At 40.9% G+C, this 13,053-nt stretch overlaps 1 protein-coding gene and 1 non-coding gene across 4 annotated transcripts in view; one reads left to right on the top strand and one right to left on the bottom strand.

Annotated features, from left to right (window-relative positions):
* The window catches only part of MAN1A1 (mannosidase alpha class 1A member 1), a 184,454-nt gene that overhangs the window by 22,064 nt on the left and 149,337 nt on the right, over positions 1–13,053 (top strand). The gene's annotated exons all lie outside the window — the stretch shown is intronic.
* LOC129039711 (U6 spliceosomal RNA) lies at positions 7,321–7,425 on the bottom strand. The gene has a single exon (XR_008503428.1). It is a non-coding gene; the product is annotated as a U6 spliceosomal RNA (small nuclear RNA).

Below are 13,053 nucleotides of genomic sequence, written 5' to 3'. Positions count from 1 at the left end.
TTTGAAAAAAATTTAGAAGAATGTATAACTAGAATAACCAATACAGAGAAGTGCTTAAAAGAGCTGATGGAGCTGAAAACCAAGGCTCGAGAACTACGTGAAGAATGCAGAAGCCTCAGGAGCCGATGCGATCAAATGGAAGAAAGGGTATCAGCCCTGGAAGATGAAATGAATGAAATGAAGCGGAAGGGAAGTTTAAAGAAAAAAGAATAAAAAGAAACGAGCAAAGCCTCCAAGAAATGTGGGACTATTGAAAAGACCAAATCTACGTCTGATTGGTGTACCTGAAAGTGACGGGGAGAATGGAAACAAGTTGGAAAACACTCTGCAGGATATTATCCAGGAGAACTTCCCCAATCTAGCAAGGCAGGCCAACATTCAGATTCAGGAAATACAGAGAACGCCACAAAGATACTCCTCGAGAGGAGCAACTCCAAGACACATAATTGTCAGATTCACCAAAGTTGAAATGAAGGAAAAAATGTTAAGGGCAGCCAGAGAGAAAGGTCGGGTTACCATCAAAGGGAAGCCCATCAGACTAACAGCGGATCTCTAGGCAGAAACCCTACAAGCCAGAAGAGAGTGGGGGCCAATATTCGACATTCTTAAAGAAAAGAATTTTCAACCCAGAATTTCATATCCTGCCAAACTAAGCTTCATAAGTGAAGGAGAAATAAAATACTTTACAGACAAGCAAATGCTGAGAGATTTTGTCACCACCAGGCCTGCCCTAAAAGAGCTCCTGAAGGAAGTGCTAAACATGGAAAGGCACAACCGGTACCAGCCACTGCAAAATCATACCGAAATGTAAAGACCATCGAGACTAGGAAGAGACTGCATCAACTAACAAGCAAAATAACCAGCTAACGTCATAATGACAGGATCAGATTCACACATAACAATATTAACTGTAAATGTAAATGGACGAAATGCTCCAATTAAAAGACACAGACTGGCAAATTGGATAAAGACTTCAAGACCCATCAGTGTGCTGTATTCAGGAAACCCATCTCACGTGCAGAGACACACATAGGCTCAAAATAAAAGGATGGAGGAAGATCTACCAAGCAAATGGAAAACAAAAAAAGGCAGGGGTTGCAATCCTAGTCTCTGATAAAACAGACTAAACCAACAAAGATCAAAAGAGACAAGGCCATTACATAATGGTAAAGGGATTAATTCAACAAGAAGAGCTAACTATCCTAAATATATATGCACCCAATACAGGAGCAGCCAGATTCATAAAGCAAGTCCTGAGTGACCTACAAAGAGACTTAGACTCCCACACATTAATAATGGGAGACTTTAGCACCCCACTGTCAACATTAGACAGATCAACGAGACAGAAAGTCAACAAGGATACCCAGGAATTGAACTCAGCTCTGCACCAAGCGGACCTAATAGACATCTACAGAACTCTCCACCCCAAATCAACAGAATATACATTTTTTTCAGCACCACATCACACCTATTCCAAAATTGACCATATACTTGGAAGTAAAGCTCTCCTCAATAAATGTAAAAGAACAGAAATTATAACAAACTGTCTCTCAGATCACAGTGCAATCAAGCTAGAACTCAGGATTAAGAATCTCACTCAAAACCGCTCAACTACGTGGAAACTGAACAACCTGCTCCTGAATGACTACTGGGTACATAACGAAATGAAGGCAGAAATAAAGATGTTCTTTGAAACCAACGAGAACCAAGACACAACATACCAGAATCTCTGGGATGCATTCAAAGCAGTGTGTAGAGGGAAATTTATAGCACTAAATGCCCACAAGAGAAAGCAGGAAAGATCCAAAATTGACACCCTAACATCACAATTAAAAAAACTAGAAAAGCAAGAGCAAACACATTCAAAAGCTAGCAGAAGGCAAGAAATAACTAAAATCAGAGCAGAACTGAAGGAAATAGAGACACAAAAAACCCTTCAAAAAATCAATGAATCCAGGAGCTGGTTTTTTGAAAGGACCAACAAAATAGACCGCTAGCAAGATTAATAAAGAAAAAAAGAGAGAAGAATCAAATAGATGCAATAAAAAATGATAAAGGGGATATCACCACTGATCCCACAGAAATACAAACTACCATCAGAGAATGTTACAAACACCTCTACGCAAATAAACTAGAAAATCTAGAAGAAATGGATAAATTCCTCAACACATACACCCTCCCAAGACTAAACCAGGAAGAAGTTGAATCTCTGAATAGACCAATAACAGGAGCTGAAATTGTGGCAATAATCAATAGCTTACCAACCAAAAAAAGTCCAGGACCAGATGGGTTCACAGCCGAATTCTACCAGAGGTACAAGGAGGAGCTGGTACCATTCCTTCTGAAACTATTCCAATCAATAGAAAAAGAGGGAATCCTCCCTAACTCATTTTATGAGGCCAGCATCATCCTGATACCAAAGCCTGGCAGAGACACAACAAAAAAAGAGAATTTTAGACCAATATCCTTGATGAACATTGATGCAAAAATCCTCAATAAAATACTGGCAAACAGAATCCAGCAGCACATCAAAAAGCTTATCCACCATGATCAAGTGGGCTTCATCCCTGGGATGCAAGGCTGGTTCAATATATGCAAATCAATAAATGTAATCCAGTATATAAACAGAACCAAAGACAAAAACCACATGATTATCTCAATAGATGCAGAAAAGGCCTTTGACAAAATTCAGCAACCCTTCATGCTAAAAACTCTCAATAAATTAGGTATTGATGGGACGTATCTCAAAATAATAAGAGCTATTTATGACAAACCCACAGCCAATATCATACTGAATGGGCAAAAACTGGAAGCATTCCCTTTGAAAACTGGCACAAGACAGGGATGCCCTCTCTCACCACTTCTATTCAACATAGTGTTGGAAGTTCTGGCCAGGGCAATTAGGCAAGAGAAGGAAATAAAGGGTATTCAATTAGGAAAAGAGGAAGTCAAATTGTCCCTGTTTGCAGATGACATGATAGTATATCTAGAAAACCCCATTGTCTCAGCCCAAAATCTCCTTAAGCTGATAAGCAACTTCAGCAAAGTCTCAGGATACAAAATCAATGTACAAAAATCACAAGCATTCTTATACATCAATAACAGACAAACAGAGAGCCAAATCATGAGTGAACTCCCATTCACAATTGCTTCAAAGAGAATAAAATACCTAGGAATCCAACTTACAAGGGAGGTGAAGGACCTCTTCAAGGAGAACTACAAACCACTGCTCAAGGAAATAAAAGAGGATACAAACAAATGGAAGAACATTCCATGCTCATGGGTAGGAAGAATCAATATCATGAAAATGGCCGTCCTTCCCAAGGTAATTTACAGATTCAATGCCATCCCCATCAAGTTACCAATGACTTTCTTCACAGAATTGGAAAAAACTACTTTAAAGTTCATATGGAACCAAAAAAGAGCCCACATCACCAAGTCAATCCTAAGCCAAAAGAACAAAGCTGGAGGCATCACGCTACCTGACTTCAAACTATACTACAAAGCTACAGTAACCAAAACAGCATGGTACTGGTACCAAAACAGAGATACAGATCAATGGAACAGAACAGAGCCGTCAGAAATAATGCCACATATCTACAACTATCTGATCTTTGACAAACCTGAGAAAAACAAGCAATGGGGAAAGGATTCCCTATTTAATAAATGGTGCTGGGAAAACTGGCTAGCCATATGTAGAAAGCTGAAACTGGATCCCTTCCTTACACCTTATACAAAAATCAATTCAAGATGGATTAAAGACTTAAATGTTAGACCTAAAACCATAAAAACCCTAGAAGAAAACCTAGGCATTACCATTCAGGACATAGGCATGGGCAAGGACTTCATGTCTAAAACACCAAAAGCAATGGCAACAAAAGCCAAAATTGACAAATGGGATCTAATTAAACTAAAGAGCTTCTGCACAGCAAAGGAAACTACCATCAGAGTGAACAGGCAGCCTATAAAATGGGAGAAAATTTTCGCAACCTACTCATCTGACAAAGGGCTAATATCCAGAATCTACAATGAACTCCAACAAATTTACAAGAACAAAACAAACAACCCCATCAACAAGTGGGCGAAGGACATGAACAGACACTTCTCAAAAGAAGACATTTATGCAGCCAAAACACACATGAAAAGATGCTCACCATCACTGGCCATCAGAGAAATGCAAATCAAAACCACAATGAGATACCATCTCACACCAGTTAGAATGGCAATCATTAAAAAGTCAGGAAACAACAGGTGCTGGAGAGGATGTGGAGAAATAGGAACACTTTGACACTGTTGGTGGGACTGTAAACTAGTTCAACCCTTGTGGAAGTCAGTGTGGCGATTCCTCAGGGATCTAGAACTAGAAATTCCATTCGACCCAGCCATCCCATTACTGGGTATATACCCAAAGGACTATGAATCATGCTGCTATAAAGACACATGCACACGTATGTTTATTGCGGCATTATTCACAATAGCAAAGACTTGGAACCAACCCAAACGTCCAACAATGATAGACTGGATTAAGAAAATGTGGCACATATACACCATGGAATACTATGCAGCCATCAAAAATGATGAGTTCATGTCCTTTGTAGGGACATGGATGAAATTGGAAATCATCATTCTCAGTAAACTATCGCAAGAACAAAAAACCAAACACCGCATATTCTCACTCATAGTTGGGAATTGAACAATGAGAACACATGGACACAGGAAGGGGAACATCACACTTTGGGGACTGTTGTGGGGTGTGGGGAGGGGGGAGGGATAGCATTGGGAGATATACCTAATGCTAGATGAGGAGTTGGTGGGTGCAGCGCACCAGCATGGCACATGTATACATATGTAACTTACCTGCACGTTGCGCACATGTACCATAGAGCCTAAAGTATAATAATAATAATAATAATAATAATAAAAGAAAAGAAACATATCTTGTTAACTATTATATAGTATTTGTTTCCAAACATTTAAAAAACTCTAATAAAGATTCTAACACAATTGTAATCAGCTACAAAAAAAAAAGAAACAGAATACTTGCTGGGCACTGCTGAGCACGCAGTTGGAGCCGGCAGCTGGCCCCCTCTGCTCACTCGTTTGATTTTTCCTTAGCGGGATTCAACCACTCTGCCATATTTGGACAAGGCAGACAAGTAGATTGACCTATCAAGGAAGACACATGTTCCCAAGTGCTTTTTGAGAATCTGATACAAGAGATCATTTGTTAGTAAGAATGTAAATCCACTTAATTTGGAGTCAGTGGGTGGGGGGGATATTTGTTATAAAAAGGGATCTCTCATGGATTTAGGTGAAGACCTCACAGAGCCTGGAATTACAAATGTGAAGGTACCGGGAACCAAGACCACTATTCCTCATTTCTTACTCTGGGCTACCTAGTCTTTTGTCTTCAGTCATACGTGCTTTGTTCTTTCCTCTGCAGACAGGCTGTCTTATGAATCAGTCCTCAAGTTTACATGGCCAATAAGTTTAAACACTAATAGACTTTATAATAAGCAATCCAGAGGTTCAATTCCAAATTCCCAGAATGGAGAATCTGACCCAGCTTTAGTTAAGTGTCTAATCATCTATGGCCAGGGGGTGGAGTATTGATTTTTAGTGCAAATGTAGGCATGGCACAGAGCCTCCTAAGTGACAGAAAGAAGAGGATTGCCTGGCTGCACAGAGGTTTTCTTGCATCTCTGCTGCATCCAGACATCTGCTTTGCTGTATTTATCTTATTGGAGATTTCTCTGTTGTGGGCCTACTTGTCAGAGGCAAGTTGTCCAGGGTTCTGCTATATATTCGTTATGGAAGGTTTTACCTTATTGAAATGACAGTTCCCCACCTTTAGCATTTTATGTTGTTCCATTAACTGTCATACAAACATTCCTGCAAAATATCAGTTCATGAACCAAACTTACTTTCCCTGAGATGGTAACTGTTTCACAGCCTCTCATATTGCTGCTTCATTATGTGATGAAGTCTAAACACGTGAATGGTGACCAGTTAAAATGCACACCTGCACACATCAAATCAAGAATTTGATTCCAGATTTACAAAATAATCAGGTCTTATCTTTTGAAATCCTACCTATCAAGACCCAAGTTAAATCTTATTCATTCCATAAATTCTTGCCTGTTCTTATCCCCTGAACGGCAGAAAATTATTTTTCTCTGTTTTTATGACTCACTTTGTTTTAACCTACTTACTGCATTCTTAAAGGCAGCACACATAAAGGCACTGAGATGAGAGAGCTTGTGGCTTTGCCACTTATTAACAGTCCAACCCTGTAAAGATATACAGTGCATTTGAGCTTTATCTCTTACCTGTGAGAGTGATGATAATGCCTACCTTTCCTGGATGTGAGGAGCCAGCAAATGAGTGGATGCAAAACTGTTTGTATGCTAGGAAACCTTTGCAGATATTGATTACTTAAGGAAATAGTTTTGGGGTTTGAAGACCAGGTTTCTAAATCCCTGTCTGCCACTTGGTAATTCATGGTATGGCAGTGGGTGACTTACTGTTCTTCTTGGGCATGTTGTGTGGTGTGTTTTCTTTCATTGCTGTAACAAATTATCACAGAGTGACTTAAAACAATACAAATTAATATCTTACAGTTCTAGGTCAGAGTCAGAGTGGCCTTGTTTGGTTTCTCTGCACTGAGTCTCATAAGGCCAAAAATGAGCTGTCAGCTGGCCCAGGCTCTTCTCTGGCTCCAGGGGAGAATTTGTTTTACAAGCTCATTCAGGTTGTTGGCAAAATTCAGTTCCTTGCCAACTATAGAACTGAGGTCCCCATTTCCTTGCTGTCAGTCGACTCTCAGTTTTTGAAGGCCACCTGCATTCTTTGTCAGTTTGCTCCCTTCATTTTCTTTTCATTCATTCATTCATTTAGACAAAAATTGTATATATTTATGGTGTACACATTTTGAAATATGTATCCATTGTAGAATGGCTAAATTCAGCTAATCACCATATCTGTTACCTCACATACTCACCATTTCTTTTGGTGGGAGCACTTAAAATTTACTTTCTTAGCAGTTTTCAAGTATACAATACAGTGTTCTTAGCTATAGTCACCATGTTGTACTACCATCTTAAAAATATGGAATGTAGCCTGGCCAACATGGCGAAACGCCATCTCTATTAAAAATACAAAAATTAGCCAGACATGGTGGTGCATGCCTGTAATCCCAGCTCCTTGGGAGGATGAGGCAGGAGAATCGCCTGAACCCAGGAGGTGGAGATTGCAGTGAGCCAAGATTGAGCCACTGCACTCCAGCCTGGGCGACAGAGCGAGACCCTATCTCAAAAAAAAAAAGACACGGAATGCTTCATAAATTTGCACATGATCCTTGCGAAGGGGCCGTGCTAATCTTCTCTGTGTTGTTCCAGTGTTCATACATGTTGACAAAGCAAGAACTAAACACTCCTTTTTCAAACCAGCAACATCACATGGAGTCCTGTTCAGCTGAATCTCTGACTTTCCATTCTGCTGCATCTCTTCTGCCCCCAGCTGAAGAATGTTCTCTGCATTTAAGGGCCCACTTATTAGATTGGGCCCACCTGGATAATCCAGGTTGCCCTTTATTTTAAGGGCAACTTAATTGTTCTTAAGTAACTTTCATCATACCTGCCAACTCCCTTCGCCATGTGAAATAACATATGCACAGGTCTGGGGATTACAGCATGGAAATATTTGGGGTGGGGTGGTCATTCACTCTGCTTACCACTTTTGGTACTATGTATGTGTACAGTGTGTGAAGTCAAGCACAGTCACTTGCATACGTAGAGCTACTCAACAGTCAGTGGTAAATCATGTGGTCTTGATATGGTTAGGCTTTGTGTCCTCACCCAAATCTCATTTGAATTGTAATCCGAATAATCCCCACAATCCCCACGTGTCAAGGGAGAGGCCAGGTGGAGGTAATTGAATCATGGAGGCAGTTTCCCCCATGCTGTGCTCTTGATAGTGAGTTCTCACAAGATCTGATGGGATGGTTTTATAAGGGGCTCTTCCTTCCCTGCCTTGCTTCACCTTCCACCGTGATTTTAAGTTTCCTGTGGCCTCGCCAGCCATGCTGAACTGTGAGTCAATGAGCCCTCTTTCCTTTATAAATTACCTAGTCTCCAGCCGTTGTTTATAGCAGTGTGAAAACAGACTAGTAGAGGTATAATGTACATGGATGCACTTCGGTCAAGAGTAGGCCAAGGCAGACATCTGAGCCTGCATGACTCAGTGAGTTTAGGGCACAGGTGCATACTCCATTTGTTATAACCTGTTTGTGTAAGTTTGTACTTGGTTCTGGACCACTATTGTCTGTAAAAGGTATAACTGTCCTGCTGACGCTATACAGGCGCTCGTGCCCAGAGAAAGAGAGAGCTAGAGCTGTCCGTCTTTTCCGTCTTTGCAGACGGACAGTGAAGAGCCACGACACAGCTCGGCCTGCTTATATCCAGAGAAAGAGTTAAGCTGCTGACCCTGAAGGCAGGGAGAGCCAGCCACACAGGTATAAGTGGGAGCAGCCGGCTCAAGCAGCCGAGACAGAGCAGAAAGTGTAAGAGAGATGCGGAATAAAGCTGTATTTCACCTATCTACGGCCCCCGAGTGTTCTTTCAGCTATCTGCCATTCATCCACCCACTCCCCTCGTACCTCAGCATGGGCTGGAACCTGACCCTAGACCTAACAACAGGTCTGTTGCTGTGATTTATGTTCAACAAACATAAACTGTTACCCAAGAGATATTTTGTGCCTCAGGTTGCTGGTAGGAGTAATGCAAATCAAAAGAAGCTAGGTTGATAGTCATACAGTAGTTCCTTTGTATAGCAACTTTTAGTATATGCAAATAAACAGAGAAGGCAAGCAAACATGCTGTATCCACATGTAAGGAATATTGATCAATAGGAAGAATATTCCATTTTTTTCTTGGGACTTTTGTTGAAGCCTTTGACAAACTGTCTTATTTCAATTCCATTGTTGTTCGTATTCTGGGCTCAGTAGGGGTATTTAAAGTACCCAATGTTGTAAGACTACTGAAAATCCACACCCCCCTGCGTCCGGAGATGGAGCATTGCCCTGTCACCCAGGTTGGGGTACAGTGATGCAATCTCAACTCACTGTAACCTCCGCCTCCTGGGTTCAAGCGATTCTCCTGCCTCAGCCTCCTGAGTAGCTGGGATTACAGGTGCATGCCACCACACCTGGCTAATTTTTGTATTTTTACTGGAGACGGGGCTTCACCATGTTAGCCAGGCTGGTCTCAAACTTCTGACCTCAAGTGATCCACCCACCTCGGCCTCCCAAAGTGCTGGGATTATAGGTGTGAGCCACCATGTCTGGCCAGACTACTGAAAATCTTGAATGAAAAATAATTGAAATTTTTGTTTATTCACCCTGCATCTTAGCAGGTATAGTGTAAAAGTTAGGAGCAAAAACTCTAGAGCCAGACTCCCTGATTCTGATTTCCTTCTCTTTTATGTGTCCAGTGACCTTGGGCAAGTTACTTAACCTCCCTATACCTCAGTTTTGTCATCTGTTAAGGTAATATAGGCCCAACTTTGAAGAGTTATTATTGAGGATTAAATTAAATGTGTTGATTATGTGAAGTGTCTGGAATTGTGACTACTGTATAGTGCTGTGTGAGTCTTAGGATTATTATTTTAATTGAATAATATGCTTTAACCATTGGCTCTAAACTAAGGCTGTTTTGCTTCCCAGGGTGCATTTGCCAGTGTCTGGAGATAAGGGTTGTCACATCTGTTGGGGTGAGATACAGACATCTAGTGTGTACAGGCCAGGGATACCACTCTGCATCCAAAAATGCACAGGGCTGCCCTCCCCAACCCCCCAAACACAGGCTTATCCAGCCCGAATTTCAGTAGTGTCAAGATTAAAAGCCCCTGTTTAAACCAATGGCCTTTTATGTTTTTAGTAACAACTTCAAATAAAATATTCATGTATCATGAGTGACTTTTAACAGTGAGGAAATTCATGACTGAGAGCCATAGGGCTCTGAGTTCTACAATAAAGTGAAAAGTAGAAAATAATTGTTCTGGTGATTATAAAAACAGATATCACAGGAAAAGAGTGTGCTTAACTTCTAGAATATATAATAAAGGGTAAGAAATACTCTGATCCTGTGAATCATTGAATGGGAGTTCTCATTTTCTAATTTTCCAGTGAGGTTCTTCTGGAGATTATAAGGGATGAAATTACAGGTGACCCTTGAACAATGCAGGGATTGGAGCACCAACCCCTCATGCAGTTGAAAACCTGCATATAACTTTCGATTCTCCCCCAGACTTAACTACCAATAGCCTACTGCTGACCAGAAGCCTTACTGACTAAACATAAATAGTCAGTTAACACATATTTTGTATATATGTTATATGTATGATATACTGTATTATTACGGCAAAGTAAGCTATAGAAAAGAAAATGTTATTTAAAAAATTTTGAGAAAATATATTTATTCAGGTGGAAGTGAGTCATCATAAAGGTCTTCATTCCTTGTCTTCGTGTTGAGTAGGCTGAGGAGGAGGAAGAGGAGAGGTGTTCATGCTGTCTCAGGCAGAGGTGGAAGAAAATCCAAGTATAAGCAGACTCCCACAGTTCAAACCCATGTTGTTCAAGGGTCAGCTGTACTTGGATTTGGAAACTTGCTGTTACTGTGTATGTTGAAATACAGTGAGAGTTAAGATAACTACGCATTACAGCTGCTTATGTGGAATTTACCTATATTGTAGTAGTGGTAAATTTTGCAAGGCCCCAAATGTTTTTGCCACTGTTATTTTTATTTCTGAATATTATATAAGGCTTATGTGTTTGCTGTCTTCACTCCCTCTCATCCCGTAGGTATATTGAATAATTTAGAATTTAGGGTATTCTTCAACTACTTTTTTCTCCACCACCTCTCCTATCAATTTTAGCTATTTGATTTGTCCATACAAGATTCTGTAGGACTATCTGAGACTCTGTTCGTTCTCATGGTTACAGAATTTCTCCTTTTGATGATAGGTCACTTAATCATCAACACTTGCATGACCACAGGGTGCAGGAGCTGTTGAGACTGACATCCTGGATCATGTAGGAAATAACCTGGGCACATTCCTATACCTTCCACTCTGTTAACCTACTTGGAGAAACTGAGAATCACAAGACACAAACAAAAATAACCTGCAGTTGTTCATCATTAAGATTAAGCAGAACACTGATATGCTGGGCATCAACTAAGTGCTAAAAATAGTTGATAATTGATTACATGATACAATTGCTAAGTATTGGTTAAAAAAAAATGAGATTGTGATCATATTAGAAATACATTTGTCTCATGGTATTTAACAAATTTGTGGCTTACATCAATATGGCAAAAGGAAGGTGTTAATTGCAGCGAGGATGATAACCACTGCATCATTTTTGGATCAGTGTATTACAACTTTGAATCTATAGGCATAAAGGGAAACACCCTGACTCCTTATTTAAAAGGAAGAAACAAAAACTTTTTGATTCAGATCATATCTGCCATATTTTTAAATTAGGGCTAGAACCTGGGAAAAGCAGCTTACAGCAGAACTACATTTTATAATGCGATCTTTTGTTCAATTTGACTAGTTTATTTTTCTGACACTCTCTAGAGTGGTGTAACAGTGATAAGTACTTCTTCACAGACTTTGTGATTAAGAGAGATCAGCCTTAAATATAATTGGCACCTTTCAAGGGTTTGGGCAAAGTCCAGCCAGTGTCCTGTGATGTCAGGGTGTTAGAACAGAGAACCTTTTCTGTCAGCCACCACCTTGCTGTGGGCTCAGTTACGTGCTGAGCACATCAAAGACCCAGCTACGTAGCAGTTGAAAACTAGTTAAAGCCTTCCTTCTACTTTGAAATGATTGTTACCCACACCTTGGTTTGCTACTTCCTAATTCAGAGCCTTATGCTGAAGACATTTTTGGAAAAAACTCAACAGCTTTATCAGTGAAATATGGGGAAATACTTAAGTGTCTTCATCAATAATTAGTTGATCTGGGGAAAAGAGACTTGGATTAAACACTGGGGAAGAGAGACTTGGATTATAGCGAATCAGTGTCTATGTATATTATATAATTCCTATAAACAGGACTGGCCGAGTAGTAGCAAATAGCACACACAGAACCATGTTTCTTGCCTCGTTTCGGTGTACATAGTGGCATTTTATTGTGGTACTCTGGACCAGTGACTAGAGGGTCCCAAAGACTAGAGCTCATACTAGGAAGACAATTCCTTTACAAAAGGTGGTTACCATTAGTTCTGCAAATAGAACGGAGATCTGAGTCTGGATTCCAAAGAAAACTGGCAAGGCATATCATAGTAGTAATTGGTCTAAGCTGAGCAGTGCCCAGTACTGAGAGGGTCAAGCCTGGGAGAAGGAAAAAAGCAGAAATGGAACCAGAATGACAACACTTAGTAATGTGGATAAGATCATCACAGACATACAGCTGTACACCAGTGAGCTCCTTGTGGACAGGAATTGAATGCAGTATAGGCCATGTAGCTGGGGGTGCTCAAGATGATTGTGGAAGGAATGAATGGTTCTGCCTGGCACAAAGGAACATGGGAATGGCATTTGGTCTGGAGAGTCCAGTACTAGGACAAGTTCCACCCTGCTGCCCAACTGAATCTCTTGGGGAATTTGCTTTCTGCCTGGCTCAGGAAGCTGTGATCTGCTTCCTTCTCTGTGAGTTCTACAGGAGTGGGCCACTGTTACGGAGGGCTGCGGCCCCTGGAACATTTTTACCATTGCTCAAAGTAAACATTTGCAAGGCCGGGGCGGTGGCTCATGCCTGTAATCCCAGCACTTTGGGAGGCTGAGGTGGGTGGATCCCTTGAGGTTAGGAGTTCAAGACCAGCCTGGCCAACATGGCAAAATCCTGTCTCTACTAAAAATACTAAAAATTAGCGAGGCATGGTGGTACGTGCCTGTAGTCCCACCTACTTGGGAGGCTGAGGCAGGAGAATCGCTTGAGCCCAGGAGGTTGAGGCTGCAGTGAGCTGAGATTGTGCCACTGTACTCCAGC

Source organism: Pongo pygmaeus, chromosome 5, assembly GCF_028885625.2.
Source record: "Pongo pygmaeus isolate AG05252 chromosome 5, NHGRI_mPonPyg2-v2.0_pri, whole genome shotgun sequence".
NCBI classification, from domain to species: domain Eukaryota; kingdom Metazoa; phylum Chordata; class Mammalia; order Primates; family Hominidae; genus Pongo; species Pongo pygmaeus.
Note: the sequence above shows the minus strand (reverse complement) of the source record. Positions and strands in the feature narration are given on the sequence as shown.